Raw genomic sequence first — 16892 nt, 5'->3', positions numbered from 1 at the left:
CCCAGGCCAGGCGACTTTTGCCGAGGCCAAGCAGAGAATGAGCTCAAGGGGGAACTCCACGGCAAATTTCTGAAAAAAAATTGGCGTGGGTTCCCCCTCCGAGAGCATACCAGGCCCTTAGGTCTGGTATGGATTCCAAGGGGAACCCCCTACGCCGAAAAAACGGCGTGGGGGTCCCCCCCAGATCCACACCAGACCCTTATCCGAGCACGCTACCCGGCCGGCCAGGAAAGGGGGTGGGGACGAGCGGGCGCCCCCCCTCCTGAGCCGTACCAGGCCGTGTGCCCTCAACATGGGGGGGGTGCCTTGGGGGAGGGGGGCGTGCGGCCCCCCCACCCCAAAGCACCTTGTCCCCATGTCGATGAGGACAAGGGCCTCTTCCCGACAACCCTGGCCGTTGGTTGTCGGGGTCTGTGGGCGGGGGGCTTATCGGAATCCGGGAGCCCCCTTTAATAAGGGGGCCCCCGGATACCGGCCCCCCACCCTATGTGAATGAGTATGGGGTACAATGTACCCCTACCCATTCACCTGTGGAAAAAAAGTACAAAAAAAAACACAACACAGGGAAAAAATATTTTATTGCACAGCTCCGGGGGTCTTCCGTCTTCGGGGGTCTTCTCGCCGGACTCCTCCGCTATCTTCTTGTAGCTCTTTTGCTAGCGGAGGAGTCCGGCTTTCTTCCTCCCCGCCGCCGGCCTCTTCTCCTGACTTCGGGGGTCTTGTCCCCCTCTTCGGTTCTTCTGCCGGGCCACCGCGCCTTCTTATAGCTCTTTTGCAGGCGGTGGCCCGGTCTTCTGTCGCCGCCGCCGCCGCCGCCTTCCGTTCTTCTTCTTCTTCTTCTTCTTCTCCAGGAGATGTTGACACAACGCTCTCTCCGGCCACAATGCCAGGGACGCGCTCCGCTGCCACTTATATAGGGACAATGGGGCGGTGTCACATGGATAGAAGTAGTACAGGAACCTTTTCTGAAGTCGGAGCGACTTCAGTAGTGTGCATTAAGACGGCTCTCATTCACTTACATTGCTTTTTAAATGTTGTCCGACCTGAGGCGACCTGAGGCGACTAGGGGCGACCTGAAGTCGGATCAGGAGTTGCCCCTGTGTGAATGGGCTCTTAGTCAAACTGCTAAATATATAGATGAGATACAAGTTTATAATTAGGTATGCATGAAGAAAGCTACAAGGCCCTCACCAGGAAATAGACTGTTTTTATTGGGTGTGACTTGCAATGCAGATTTATTTGATGCGTGATGAAAGAGCTGGAACAAAGGCAAGCAGACATCTTAGTTAAGCAACTTGTTACAGAGACCGAGAATGTTTTTTTTGCACGTATGTGATCTGTAACATTGTGGAAGGAATTCTGTTCAGCCAGTCTTGTGATCCAGAAATTGTTGGTAGACAGCATAACCACAATCTAGATGTGCATTGCAGTAGCAGCACACCTTGGTTAACAACTAAATCCCAAACAAGAGAAAATGGAATATGCACAAACACCCCCTAGTGTAGTATTACATATAATCATATACCTTTATTACATAATGAGCTAAAATCATAAAAAAAAGTTCCAAAAAATGTCATTGGATAGAGCATGACAAATATAGCATCAATGTGGCAAACATGCTGGGTCCCACAACCAAGGAGCAGATTAGCCATTCACCTCCAAGCCTGAGCTAACAGGAAAGTCATGAGATGCATTCCCTCTTAGGAATAAATCCAAGGATGACATCATTGGCACATGGTTCCTCCCCGATCACGTCACCTGCAGCTATTGTTTGGCTGTACTTCTCCTGGATCACAGGAGTGTATTTTTTTCTGCACTCCTCTGACAGGTTTTCAGCAGACAGCAGGATGAAGCCTGCTTTCGGCTGACATCGCAGAGCTCAGACAAGATCATGACAATAAAGTCGGGATCTGTACACAACCCTGGAATGGCACCTGGCTCAGTCTCCCAGAGCCGCTGAGAGCCTGAGCCAGCTGCTGCCCCCTCACCCCACCCCGGGGGGTGAGGGCCAGAGCAGAGAGTCATTGACTGACACTCACCAGCTCTCTGCTCATGGAGCTCTGAGAATTGAGCGATCAGCGGTCTTTGATTGCTCGGTTCTCAGTCTTAGAGCCAGTGGGGGACTGATGTTGCATCCACCTAGGTATGATTTTGAAAAAATAAAAAACTTCTCTTTTTAATGTCTACTGAGCCGCACATTGGCAGCTCAGCATACATTTGTGGCAGTGCTCTGTGTTGTGATGATGTGACCTCTCTGTGCAAGCATGGGAGTGAAATCATTGCGGTCCTGCCACACTAGAGCCCGATCCCATTAGGACGACTGGGAAAAGATGTAAACGCCCATGCCAGAGGAGAGCGCTTGGCAATAAGTCTGCCGTAATGTGTGAATATGCTGTGCATACTAGTACATTATGGTATAATGCCCCTGAGGGCCATTTGTTTTACAAGGTTTTCTATAGTCAAATCACACACTTTTAATTTATAACATCAGCATTGTAATAACAATACAAACAATAGTTATATTTGACAATCCAATATAAGCTTACTTGAAAAATCCCTTTTCATGTTGTGAGTTCTGCCTTTGTGCTGGCCATCTCTTTCCACAACTTCCTGGATTCCCTACAAGCTTTGCAGCTTCGACTCTGCTGTTTATATTGCATTTGCTAAGGACTACATATCCCATGGTACCTTGCTGTCTGTAAACAATGATTCCTGTACTGACTCCACCTCCTGAAACTCCTCCTCTCACTGCCTCTGTAGTTTAGAAGGCAGGCTCTGTGAAATGTTGACACAGCAGTGCCTACTCACAGGGCATGGTGACTATCTGTCACAAAATTCAAGGAAATTGTGTGGGGATCTTCACAAAGTAAGTTTGCAAACTTCAACATAGTTTAGAGTAATAAGAGTAGACTAGAAAAAAATGAAATACACTGTGGAAATGAATATATGATTTTACCTTTAGACCATAGATGAGGCTTAATTGCTGTCTCTCCATCTCCCAGACTGAGTGCTGCTGTGCAGGAGAATGTAATAGAAGACATTTTACAGCACACACAAGCTGACTGTCCAGTGATCATCTTGTGCAAGGGAAGAAATTACCAGATTAAAGTAAGCTGTTTACACTATTCACACACATTTAAAATAACATATTTTTAATCAATAGAGTATTACTGCATTAATTAGTGTTTTATATTTGCATTGAGTTCAGCTTTAAGTGACAATATGTATGTTTGATACTCTTCTTTCCTTCCAGCCTCTCTCTCTACTGGATACTTCATTTCTATTATCTATGTCCACCTTAGTTTGTGCTGACTGCACTGAAACATTTCTGACAATATGGCAATTTCCTTACATTTTATACATCAACTTGTGAACAGATACGGATCTTATTCATCCATTACAGCCAGTTATTTTACGGCAAGCAGCGCAGCATCTCAGTAGTAGCACTACCGCCTAGTAGATTCATCTCATTTTCAGTTTACACACAATGCATTTATTGCTTAGTGCCCATTTATATCTGTGCATTTGCCAGAATTGAAATGCTTATTTGTCACCACACATAAATCCAAAGACAGCCAAAATGAATTCATGTCTGTGTAGACTATTCTGTTTTTTACTTTTTTTTGTTTTTTGTTTTTAGGAATTGTCTGCCTTTGATGCATGGTGAAATAACCCCTTCTTTTTATGTTATTGCGCTAGAACACACAGAAAACACTGAACATAACACGGTTGATCAACATCAACACAGCGGTGGCTGGGCCTTTGACTAATCAAACACGGTACAATCTGACTCTATAATCTCTTTTAACCATTTCATCGCCAAAAGATTTGGCTGCTGAGTGACCTGGGCATTTTTTGCGATTCGTTACTGCATTGCTTTAACTGACAATTGTGCGGTCGTGCTACTCTGCACCAAAACAAAATTGGTGTTCTTTTTTCCTACAAATAGAGCTTTCTTTTGGTGGTATTTGATCGCCTTTGCATTTATTATTTTTTGCATATAAACAAAAAAAGAGCGACAATTTTGAAAAAAAAAAAAAAACTCAATACTTTGTACTTTTTGTTTTAATCAATATCCCCATTTTTTTTTTAAAAAGCAATTTTTTTCTCAGTTTAGGCCAATATGTATTCTTCTACATATTTTTGGTAAAAAAAAAATCACAATAAGCGTATATTGATTGGTTTGCGCAAAAGTTATAGGGGTATATATTTATAGCATTTTTATCATTTTTTTTTTACTAGTAATGGCGGCAATCTGCGATTTTTATTGGGACTGCGACATTATGGCGGACACATCAGACACTTTTGACACATTTTTTGGACCATTGGCATGTATACAGCGATCAGTGCTATAAAAATGCACTGATTACTGTAAAAATGTCACTGGCAGGGAAGGATTAAAACTAGGGGCGAACAAGGGGTTAACTGTGTTCCCTGTGTGTGTTTCTAACTGTAGGGGGAGGGGACTGACCTAGAGGAAGTGACGGATCGTGGTTCCTAGCTAATAGGAAATCACAATCTGTCACGCCTCTCAGAACAGAATAGGGATTTGTGTGTTTACACACACTCATCCTTGTTCTGCCTCTTGTGCCCACGATCACTCATGGCCGGTGGTCATCGCGACCGTCTGCCAAGAGCATCGGCACCCCTGCTGTTCAGCGGGCTCGAGCCTGCTATCCCGATCCTGCGAGCCAACGTATAGCTACAACGGCTCGCGGGATTGTGCCGACCTGCCGCAGTTAAAGGAGAAGTCCAGCCAAAGCTTGTTTTGTTGTACTTCTCCTGTGGATCACAGGAGTGCAGTTCATTCTGCACTCCTCTGACTAGGGATGAGCCGAACACCCCCCGGTTCGGTTCGCACCAGAACTTTCGAACGGACCCCAAATTCGTACGAACTTTAGAACCCCATTGACTTCTATGGGACTCGAACGTTCGAAATTAAAAGTGCTAATTTTAACGGCTAATATGCAAGATACTGTCCTAAAAAGGGTTTGAGGACCTGGCTCCTGCCCCAGGGGACATGGGTCAATGCCTAAAATGTTTTTAAAAATGGACGTTTTGGCGGGAGCACTGATTTTAATGACGATTAAAGTGAAAAAAAAAGTGAAATATTCCTTTAAATATGGTGCCTGGGTGGTGTCTGTAGTATGCCTGTGAAGTGCCACGTGTTTCCCGTGTTTAGAACAGTCCCTGCACAATATGACATTAAACGGAAATAACATCATTGAAAACTGCTTGCGGTTTTAATGTTATATCTGGTTCCTGCAATATGGTTGAAAATCATTGAGAAAAATGGCATGGGTAGCCCTCCCTGCCCATTACCAGCCTATTTGGGTCTTGTATGCATATTAAGGGGAACCCTGTACCCATATTAAAAAAAGGAAATGCGTGTGGCCCCCAGGCCCTATATACTCAGAACAGCAGTATACAGGTGGTGCAAACAAGACAGGGACTGTGTAGGTTTGTTGTGTTAAGTTGAATCTGTTTGTAATTTTCAACTGGTACATTTTTAAAGTGTAGCTCCAGTCAAAAAAACTATTTTTAAGCTTTTTGGAAAACATAGGGAAGGGTTATCACCCCTGTATAATTTGTTTTGTCGTCCATCTTTTTTCATCTCACTTGCTGTTGTCTCCTTCCGTTTGCAAGTAGGAGATGTTTGTAAGTTGGATGTTTGAAAGTAGGGGCCTGCCCTATATGCTCTGCAGAAATGGCGGAACAAGGTGTTGGTTTTGCCACAACATTGTAAGCCCTCAAAGTGACTCTTGGTGGGCGCTGGAGCGCCCTGCTGTGAATGATTATATCAAGAATTGTAATTACATGCCATTGTTGAACAGTGGTAGAAAAATTGACCTTTGGTGGTTGTGGTGCTGGTGCCACAACACTATAAGTCCTCACAGTTACTCTGGGTGGGCACAGGAACGGGCCCTCCTGTGAAATATTATATCAAGAATTGTAATTACATGTCCCTGTTAAACAGGGGCAGAAAAATTGGGCCTTAGGCACTGGTGCTGGTGCCACGACACTGCAACCTCTCCCATATACTCTAGTTTTATTGCAGGAATTAGCCCTGCTGCAAAGCATTGCATCAAAAATTGTAATTAAATGCCCCTGTTAAACAGGGGCAGAAAAATTGGGCTTTAGGCACTGGTGCTGGTGCCACCACACTGCAACCTCTCCCATATACTCTAGTTTTATTGCAGGAATTAGCCCTGCTGCAAAGCATTGCATCAAAAATTGTAATTAAATGCCCCTGTTAAACAGGGGCAGAAAAATTGGGCTTTAGACACTGGTGCTGGTGCCACCACACTGCAACCTCTCCCATATACTCTAGTTTTATTGCAGGAATTAGCCCTGCTGCAAAGCATTGCATCAAAAATTGTAATTAAACGCCCCTGTTAAACAGGGGCAGAAAAATTGGGCTTTAGACACTGGTGCTGGTGCCACCACACTGCAACCTCTCCCATATACTCTAGTTTTATTGCAGGAATTAGCCCTGCTGCAAAGCATTGCATCAAAAATTGTAATTAAACGCCCCTGTTAAACAGGGGCAGAAAAATTGGGCCTTAGGCACTGGTGCTGGTGCCACGACACTGCAACCTCTCCCATATACTCCTGTTTTATTGCAGGAATTAGCCCTGCTGCAAAGCATTGCATCAAAAATTGTAATTAAACGCCCCTGTTAAACAGGGGCAGAAAAATTGGGCCTTAGGCACTGGTGCTGGTGCCACGACACTGCAACCTCTCCCATATACTCTATTTTTATTGCAGGAATTAGCCCTGCTGCAAAGCATTGCATCAAAAATTGTAATTAAACGCCCCTGTTAAACAGGAGCAGAAAAATTGGGCTGATGGCATCAACCAGAACCAGAAATGTTCTTCCAACATATCAGCGGAGGAGGAAGAGGATAGACAATCAACATAACAGGACAGTCACTCAGCATCAGCATAGGCAGTCTTGAAGGGATGTGATATTTCAAAAAAAATTATTCGGTTACATCAGCTTCAGGTGCTTGGTAGCTGTGGGTGATCCAAGACTGATTCATCTTGATGAAGGTCAGTCGATCAACTGATTCGTTGGACAGGCGCACCCTGTGATCGGTAACAAAGCCACCAACAGCACTGAAGGTGCGTTCCGAAAGAACGCTGGATGCAGGACAGGCCAGTAGCTCAATTGCATACTGTGCAAGCTCTGGCCAGTGATCCATCCTCAAGACCCAGTAAGCCAGAGGATTTTCGGTGGGAAAGGTGTCCAAGTCTGACCTTGCCCCTAGGTATTCCTGCACCATGTAAATCAGACGCTGGCGATGGCTGCTGGAACCGATCATACCTTGGGGCGGCGGACTAAAAAATTGTCTGAAAGCATCAGTCAGACGGCCACCTTCTCCACCGCTCCTTCTGACTGATGCCTCAGCAACACGTTGTCCAGGACCAGGAGTTTGTAACTTCCCAGTCTCTGGGAACGCGTTGCACAGACCTTTCTGCAAGGCCTCCCGGAGATGTCTCATCCTCTGCTACCTCTGCGATGGCAAGATAAGGTCGGCAACCTTACCCTTGTACCGTGGATCAAGGAGAGTGGCCAGCCAGTAATGGTCCCTCTCCTTGATCCGAAGAATACGAGGATCCTTCCGCAGGCTTTGCAGGATCAGGGAGGCCATGCAGCGTAGGTTAGCTGAGGCATTCGGTCCTAGGTGCTCTGGGTCACTAAGGGCAACATGATCCGCAGCTACCTCCTCCCAGCCACGTACAAGTCCACGTGTTTCTTGGGACTGTAAATCATCCCTACAAGACTGCTGCTGCTGATGCTGATTGCCAGCCTCCACCTCCATGCTGACACAATCATCCTCCTCCTCCTCATCCTCTTCCTGTGTGATGGGTGGCACAGCGGGAACACTGTCTGGATAAAGGGGGCCTTGAGAGGCAAGGAAGTCCTCCTCTTCCTGCCTCTGTTCTGCCTCAAGTGCCCTGTCCATTATTCCAAGGAGCGTATGCTCCAAGAGGTGGACAAGAGGTACAGTGTCACTGATGCATGCACTGTCACTGCTCACCATCCTTGTGGCCTCCTCAAACGGTGACAGGACAGTGCATGCATCCCTGATCATGCCCCACTGGCTTGGTGAGAAAAAACCGAGCTCCCCTGACCCTGTCCTGGTGCTGTAGTCGCACAGGTACTCATTGATGGCCTCATTGATTGTGATGTGATCTTTCTGCAATAACATTTTTTGGACAATAACTGAAGATTCCTGGTGTGCTGGTGAATATGTACATTGACTTGGTGTTTCCAGCTGATAATCGCTGCATCACCCATTACTGATGAGCCTTGTTTCCAGGAATGTGTGCGATAGGAATATAGACAAGACTGTGCAGGGAAGATGTCATAATTGTATACAGTGCTGTACTGTGCACTGAGAAAGGTACGGCCAGCATGGATACTCTGACCTCTGGGCAAGCACCTGCAGATTCTTGTACTTGTCTCTGACAGGTACATATACCGGGCACAAGCACTCATACATTCAGTGCTGTGCCCATATGGAATTCTAAAGAGGGTCTACACCCCTTTTGATTCCCACCCACAATCTTTTATTGATTCCTCTTTTTTACAGCCAATCTGGAATTAGGCTGTCCATAGACCGAGCAGGTTGCAGGATAGAAATCTTCTCGCTATTCCCATCAACACAGTCAGTGGGAGTCCCTCCCACTAAGCCATTGTGTTCTCTCAGCAGGGGGTGTGGGGGAAGCTGTCCCCGCTGGGAGAACACAATAATCATAAAATCCGGCATGCTGATTATACCCAAGTTGATCGATCAATCATTTTGGGTACATTCAGCCTGCCCATGCAGATTTGAACTGTGGCCAGCTTAACTCCTCTTATTCATTGTTTGTTTTTGAGCCTTTCCAGAGGAATAATAGTTTTCCTATAATTACTAAGAACAAATATTGCAGTCAAACTCGCTCTTGAACCCTCAAGTTGCACTGCCACCTAAACCTGTCACAGAGACTTTGCTAGAGGCAGATGCAACCTAATTTGTACTACAATCTGTCTGATCCACTTGGAAATGGTGGCCGACGAGACCGCCATGCCATTTTTCAGACCAGCCACCGAAACAAACAAGGAGTCTGACTTCTGAAAGGGAGCCGTGGCACAAATACACCCTCAGAGCCCAAACCACGTCCAGGGAATGGAGGGCCACCTCCTTAGAATGTGTTGGCTTCGGAATCTCTTGTCCTGGACACGAATCTCGGCACCTTTCCGGTTGAGACGGGAGGCCAGAAGATCCACGTGTGGTGTGCCCCACCACAGGCACAGTAGCCTGAACACCTCCGGATGCAACGCCCATTCTCCTGGGTCCAGCATCTGGTGACTTAGATAGTCCGCCTGCCAGTTCTCCACTTCCGGGATGTAAATGGCCGACAGGGCCGGTACATGTCTCTCTGCCCACCGAAGTATGTACCTCCCGTGCAGCGGCCGAGCTTCTTGTTCCTCCTTGGTGATTGATGTATGCCACAGCCATGGCATTGTCTGACTGAACCCTCATCCTGATCGGACGCCCTTGCAGTCTTATCGACCATGTGGAGAGGCATAGCCTGATCGCTCTCAGTTCGAACAGATTGATCGGCAACTTGGATTCCTCCACCGACCAGAGGCCCTGGGTCGACTGAACTCCCATTACTCCACCCTAGCCTGATAGTCTGGCGTCCGTTGTGATCACTGTCCATTTCAGAGGTAGGAACGACTTCCCATACGGAAGTACTGGGGACCTCAGCCACCAGAGCAGGGAATCCCTGACTAACTGGCTCACCTGAATCTGCCGATCCAGGGAGAACAGAGATTTGTCCCATTTTGTCAAAATCTCCTTCTGCAGGACTCTGGTGTGAAACTGGGCATACGATACTGCCCCGAAGGAGGCCACCATGAGTCCCAGGACTCACATGCAGAAGTGTAGCGACGATCACCTGCGGTTCATCAGCAGCTTTACCGTGGCTCTGAGAGTCTGCAGCTTGTCTGAAGGGAGAAATGCTCTCGCTTCCATTAAGTACAGCAATAAGCCTAGGTACTCCAAACGCTGTCGGTACAATCACCAACTTTTTTAGGTTCAACAGCCACCCAAATTCCTGCAGGGTCTGCATGGTGATCGCCACATCTTCCTCTAACTCTGAGGTGGAGAGAAATCATCTAGGTATCCCACGATCGCGATCCTGCATTGCTGCAGCAACGCCAAAACAGGAGCCAATACCTTGGTAAAGACTCGGGGGGCTGATGCCAAATCAAAAGGGAGAGCCACAAACTGGTAGTGGGCTTCCCCGACTGCAATTCGCAGAAACTTCTGGTGCCGGAGGCATATGGGTATGTGCAGGTACGCATGCTGGATTTCTAAGGACACCAGGGAGTCCCCTTGATGGAGGGCAGCGACTACTGAGTGAACCAATTCCATTCTGAACCTCTGTACTTTCACAAAGTAATTGAGGGCTTTTAGATCCAAGATTGGACGTACCCCTTCCTTCTTAGGGACTACAAACAGGTTTGAGTAGAACCCCTGGAAACGTTCCGAGTCCGGTACTATCCCCCCCACGACTCAGCAGGTCCCTTACCGCCCCCAAAAGGGCCTCCTGGCGAGCCAGGAGTACGGGTATGCTGGAGGGGAAGAATCTGTTTTGCAGCCAAGAGAAGAACTCTATCTAGTAGCCAGAGGAAATCAGATCGCAGACCCATTGGTCGGACAGCCGAGAGGTCCACCGGGCTGCAAACTCCCGAAGGCGACCCCCCACCCGTGTGACGCGTGGGGGAAAACCTTCATACGATAGCACTTTTGCTTGCAGGCTTGTTGGGCTTGCAGTTCCAGAGACGCTTTGGTCCTTCAGAAGTCGTCCTGTTGGGCTGGGGACGCTTGGTCGAAGCACGGGCGAACAAAAAAGCCGTTTGTGAGTGAAGAAAGAGGGCCCTTGCCTACGGCGTGGCTCCTTAGCCTTCCTGGCCTGTGGGAGTAGAGTACTCTTACCACCTGTGGCATTTTTAATAAGGTCATCCAAAGAGGCTCCAAGGAGCCGGTCGCCAAGGAAGGGAAGATCCGTCAGGGCTTTTTTGGATGCCTGGTCAGCAGACCAGCATTTTAACCAAATCAGGTGCCTCAGCACCACTGCTGACACCACTGAAGCCCTGGATAACAGAGGGAGGGTATCCAGGGCCGCTTTACAAACGTACTTAAGGCCTTGCACTAGTTGGTCTGCTAGTTCCAGAGAGACAGCAGACAGGAGAAGCCCATTGTTCTGCCAATTCGCGGTGCAACAGTTTTGGCCACTCAGTTAGTGTCTGCGACACAAGTGCGGATGCCAGTACTGGTCGCATGGTTGACCCCACAACCGTAAACAATGAACAAGCCACTGCCTCGGCCTTCCTGTTCGTGGGGTCCTTAAATGCAGGAGTTCCCTCTACCAGGATTGTGGTTACTTTGTTTAACCTGGATACTTAGGGGTCCACGACCGGAGGAGCCAACCATTTTTTGAGAAGGCTCTCTTCAAAGGGGTAACACACCGCCATGTATTTGGGGAATGAAAAGGTCCGTTGTGGTCGACCCCATTCGATGTAAATGAACTTATCAAAATAAGTCAGATACGGGAACACCTTAGGTGAATGGGCTGGCTTACGGGACCCAAAAGGGACCGCTACATCAGCAGAGGGATTTTCTGGCTTCTGAATCTTCAGGGTATCACACACAGCTGTGATAAGTGCTACAACAAGCGCTTTGTCAGGCACGGACTCGGACGGGGACTCAACCTCCCTGTCTGAACGGTCCTGGTTAGCATAATCTGAAACGACAGAACAGGGGTAATCAGCCTCAGCAGGGCCCAAGTCTGCATCAGAGCTCTTCCCCGAGGATGGGGGGGGCAGGGGCCATTTTACCACCTTGCGCCCACGCACCGCCTCCATCTTGGCAACAAACGAATTGAGGACCGCTGACAAAGAGCCCAGAGGCACTGCACAGTCTGCGGGCAAACTGGTTGCAATTGCCTGGATGAAGAAACACCAGTTTCTGAAGCCATGCTGACCCTACCCTGTCTGCCACCTGATGCGGACTTAGGACAGTGATGGTCCTACCCTCCTAACTGCTGCTGGCTGAGAGGCTCTTTCCCGCAGGACTTACCACCCCGATTGGCTCTAGCTAGTAGTGCCTGTGTTCCTTGTCAGCTCCCAGGTGCATAGGAGACCACACTGCTCTGTCCAGAGCTGCTGTCTATGGTGCTGAATTGATCCACAATGTGCTCAGGCTTCAAGAAAATGGCCACCAATTGTCCAGATAAAGGACATAAACACAGGGAAAATGACCACCGAGCTACAGGAAAGCATGCTGCTTCTTGCCCCACCTAAGATGTCCGCCGAACACTGTATACCATGAGGGACAGTGGCAGAGAAATGGCGGTGAACAGCGCTGCAGTGATTGACAGGCACAGCCACCAGACACCCCCCAGGGAGAGACCCTGCATATGACACACACAGCACTCAGCAGCCTCATGCAGCATCCCCCACAGGAAGGGGGGAGGGAATATAGGCACAGGGAGAAAAGAGAGGGAGGTGAGGGACCTCCAAATCGACCTCCCAGGGAATGCCCAGCTGCTCTGCCCCACCGAGGCAATGAGAGCTGTACTTACCAGTCCTGCAGGGCTGGGAGACATTCCATCACAGTCCCACTCTCCAATCAGTACGTGGTGGCTGTTGGCCCAGCACACTATGATGCAGACATCAGTAGCCCGGTCATATGTGTGCCCCGGAGCATTTACGCTCATGACCACCTCTGGAGCTGAGGCACGTTGTGGCCGAACCAGCGCGTAGCTCTGGTCTGCACATGCTCGCTGGTCAGGCTTGGGAGACTACAAGGATAAGGGTGTCCAGCCTGTCACCCAGCCGGCTGTTGATAGCAGATCACAGGATCTGTAGTCTTGCGCAAAAAGCAAAGCTTCCGCAGAAAAAAAAACATGGACCGATGGGCCCGCAGGTTTTCTAGGTCCTTCTCCTTCACTATGCAAAATAAAACTGAAGCTGCATGGCAGGCTGAGGGGTTGTTACCTAAGGGACCACCCCTTGTTAACATGTTATGCCTAGTCCTCTCCTAAAGGTGACGTAACAACCCGATGGCTAAAGAGAGGAGCTGTGTCAGTCGGTGAATATAAGGGAAATTCCCCTATCCATCCATGTCGCCATTCTTTATTTTGCCAAGAAATCACTTTGAAAAAAATAACACTCTAGGATATCTGGCCGTGATCATCTTCAGTATGTGTAGATGATTCACATAACATGTATTTCCTGGGATCCTTCTGCCCTTAGCTCAGGCATGCATTTAGGCAGCTGCAGTCTGCTGTCTCCACTGAAGGTGGCGCTCAACCACAGCAGCAGTACAGAGGCAGAAAAAGTCATGAGGAAAATGTTTCCTCTATGGTTTCCTGAGTCACTGGATGCTGGTCGCCAATGTAACTCTAGCGGCCATCTTAAGTGTGACAGAGTCTATTTAAGAATTTGGCCCTTGGGTTTGATGTGCTTTATATGAGTGGGTAGTGCAGGGAAAGGTACCCGATGAGGAGGGAAAACTTAAAGTCACTACTCTTCTTGACATCTTCCCGATTGGGCTTGAGACAGCCAGGCCGCATTCTGCCCTTCTCAACAGACGATATCAGTGCAGCTGCTACCCACTCTGTCTACATTGGCGAAATCTGTGAATGCACCTGGTTGGGCAGCTTGCTCCCAGGTCTATTGTGAACCATTGCTGTATTACTTCAATACAAGTTTCTATTGCCCCTGTCTGTGTGAATTATTGCCTCCACACCAAGTGCACCCCACCTACATGCAGGCAGGAGGGTGTGCTTAGCTGAGAAAGCCCTCCCCCCCTTAACCTCCTGGTTTGTATGACATCATTTTGGCCTAGGCCAGAAACCAAGAAGCAACTGAAGAAATGTTAAAATAAGTAAATATAACATACCTTACTATCTATACAAATGCTAGCAGCGTAAAGGAATACAAATAGTTAATGTTGATTGACAGAGTTTAGTTGCTCTTTAATTACTGCTGACAATTTTGGTTTTCCCAAAACAATAATAGTTCCCTTAAAGAGTTTTATATCAGTCCCTATCAGAAGCTAGTAATATTTCTTGAAAAGGGACTATCAGTTTTTCGTTTGCCAGCTTTAAAGTGATTGTACACCTTGTACAACCACTTTTACCTACAGGTAAGCCTATATTAAGAGGTGTAGTGGATAGCACTTTCACCTAGCAGCAAAACGGGTCACTGATTCGAATCCCAACCATGACCATCTGCCCGGAGTTTGCATGTCCTCCCTGTGTGGGTTTCCTCCGGGTACTCTGGTTTCCTCCCACACTCTAAAAGACATGCTGGTAGGTTAATTGGATCCTGTCTAAATTGGCCCTAGTATGTATGAATGTGAGTTAAGGACCTTAGGTTGTAAGCTCTTGAGGGCGGGGGCTATTGTGGATGTACACTGTGGATGTACACTGTACACTGTATATGTAAAGCGCTGTGTAAATTGATATAAGTACCTGAAATGAATAAATAAAAATATAAAGGCTTACCTGTAGGTGCTGGAAATATCTCCTAAACCATGGTTTAGGAGATATTTACAAAAAAGCAGAGTGCCGATGTCATCGGTGCATGTGCACTTTAGAAAGGGTACATCGTGCCTTTTCTAATAGAAGTCATGCCGTGACTGGCGGCTCCTGCGCACATGTGTGGGAGTGGCATCACCCGATTCACAGAGCTGGAGTTTGCGGCACCGGAAGGAAGAGGGGCGAAGATGGGAACTCCCTGCTAGTGGGGATGATGGTTTCAGGTAAGTGACCCATAAAGGGCTACTATGCATTATGCTTTACTTTTGCAGGGAAATAAAGAGGGAGGTAACACTCATCCTCTTTAAATCTGCAGGACTACTAGAGTAGCTCTAAAAAGGAAAATTTGGGACTTTATATGAAGCATATGATAACATGGATAGCAAGTATGTCTGACAAGTGGCCTATAAATAGTATAACAGCTATATATCAAGGTAAACAAAGCATCATTTGTGTATAAAACTGTTACAGACTCACCCAGGACAGAGGCTTTTGGATGGGACTGAATGTTAGCCTCAATGGGCCCTGGCATTTGAGGGAGCTACAAGCATTTAGGAAGATATTCTTTTATGTAATGCAAAAGGACAGTATTAAGAAGGCCATGATGGTCTCTGCATGCTTGGGACCCATATAGCAGATGTATGTGAAAAGAATGCTGATTAATGAGATCTGGAAAGCCCTGGGTCTCATGTTGTCTACTAGTGTGGCTTCTAAGAGTATTTCACCCATTGTTGTTTGTGCTAATTAACCCTGCTATTGTATGAAGGAGTTCTGTGTTGATGTTTATGATAATCTTTATTGTATAGTCAGTGAGTTAGGAGATGTGAAGTCTACCCTAAAAGGTCATATTGCTGAGTCACCTAGTCTGGATAAATGATTAGATAACTAGCTCATGTTAATTAGGTTTCTGGTTACAGTTTTTATTGTTAGCCTGCTGTATATGTTTGTGTGTCATCTCAAATAAATAAGTCCAGGTTCAGCAACTAAACAAGTATTGTCTTGTTTTGTGCTTGAAAGTGGTTGGAATATCTGATACCTATATTCAGACTGGAAGGAAGTGGTATATGACGAAAGCACTCAAGCGGAGTGTGGGATGTTTCGTTACATTGGTGGCAAGCAGTGGGACGCTTCCAGCAGTCTGGGACATCCAAACTTACACCTGGATCCAAGGTCCGGATAGCAGGAGAGGATAGTAGAGGTACAGATACCAGCCGCCATGGAAGAAGAATTCAGGAGGTTGCGAGAGATGCAGTTACAGCACAGAGGACCAGTATCAGAGCAGGTCCTGCTGGGATGGTTTGGTTTTATCCGCTGCAAACTCTGGAAGGAAGCGCTAGCCCGTGAGAAGCTAGACCAGGGAAAAGTTCTCCCCTCCATCCAGGAAAGGTACTGGACGCAGTATGGATTGCGGGTGCTGTTTTGGGGAGAAAAAACACACAAGGAGCAGACAGCTGAATTGAGCAGGCTGGTCTGGGCAGAGATGTGGCTGGATTTGAGCTACAGAACCCTCCAGTGGCATGTATCCCAAGCAGAAGACTTTGGCTACGGTGGCCTGGGACTGCTGTGTTTGAAGCTGACAGGGGACCCTAACTTTGAGAGTGATTTGCTTCTCGGCCTTTTGGCTAAGATCAAGTGTAGTATCTGTTCTTATCAGTTGCCAGAGGAGGCGCTGTGCTGCTCCCATAGGGGAGGGCAGGCAAATCCAATGGTGTCATTGCACCTGGAAGGGCGGTTTCGGTAGTCACTACGCAGTGCTGCCCGACAGATACTGGGGGCTGGCCCATGGTTGAGTCTGAGCCGTCTGGAAGGGTGCTCCTGGTGAGAATGGGTGCTGTATTGGGCCTGGCCAGAGGGTTGGGTCCCTGGCCTTCTGGCCTAGTCTGGGGTAGTTCTAGCTCCGGTCAGTTTTTCGGGAAAGAACAGTACTGGGGCGGTACCCTACAGCACCGGGGCTGAGCGGTTAGTAGTTCTCAAATGTAATTAGGTAGGAGTGATGGGAGCGAGGGTTGAGCCTGTTGGGGTCCGGTCTCCCCTTCCAGAACTTCAGGCCTACCTGCCAGGGGTGGGGGCTGCTTTGGCCTGGGCTGTTGGTCAGGGTTGTGATGAAAAGCCTGTGGTGAATGTGCCCCTGAAGTGGCAGTTCAGGGGTGTCGTACAATCACTGTGAGTGAAGGTCATTTCGATTTATGGCACTATGGTCACTTCACCATACACACGTTTTTCACACCTGCATCTAGGGCCGGGCCTTTTGGCTAGGACCAGAAGAATTTTTTATTCCTGGCCGAAGG

The 16892-nt window shown here is 47.8% G+C and overlaps 1 pseudogene; it reads left to right on the top strand.

The window, feature by feature from the left end:
* Positions 1-16206: 16206 nt before the first annotated feature.
* On the top strand, positions 16207-16311 carry LOC143964607 (U2 spliceosomal RNA; annotated as a pseudogene).
* The last annotated feature ends 581 nt before the right edge of the window (positions 16312-16892 follow it).

The sequence above is a fragment of the Lithobates pipiens genome, unplaced genomic scaffold (genome assembly GCF_037356315.1).
Source record: "Lithobates pipiens isolate NorthernLeopardFrog02 unplaced genomic scaffold, aLitPip1_a1.2 Scaffold_8, whole genome shotgun sequence".
NCBI lineage: Eukaryota > Metazoa > Chordata > Amphibia > Anura > Ranidae > Lithobates > Lithobates pipiens.
This window is presented reverse-complemented; position numbering and strand designations above follow the sequence as displayed.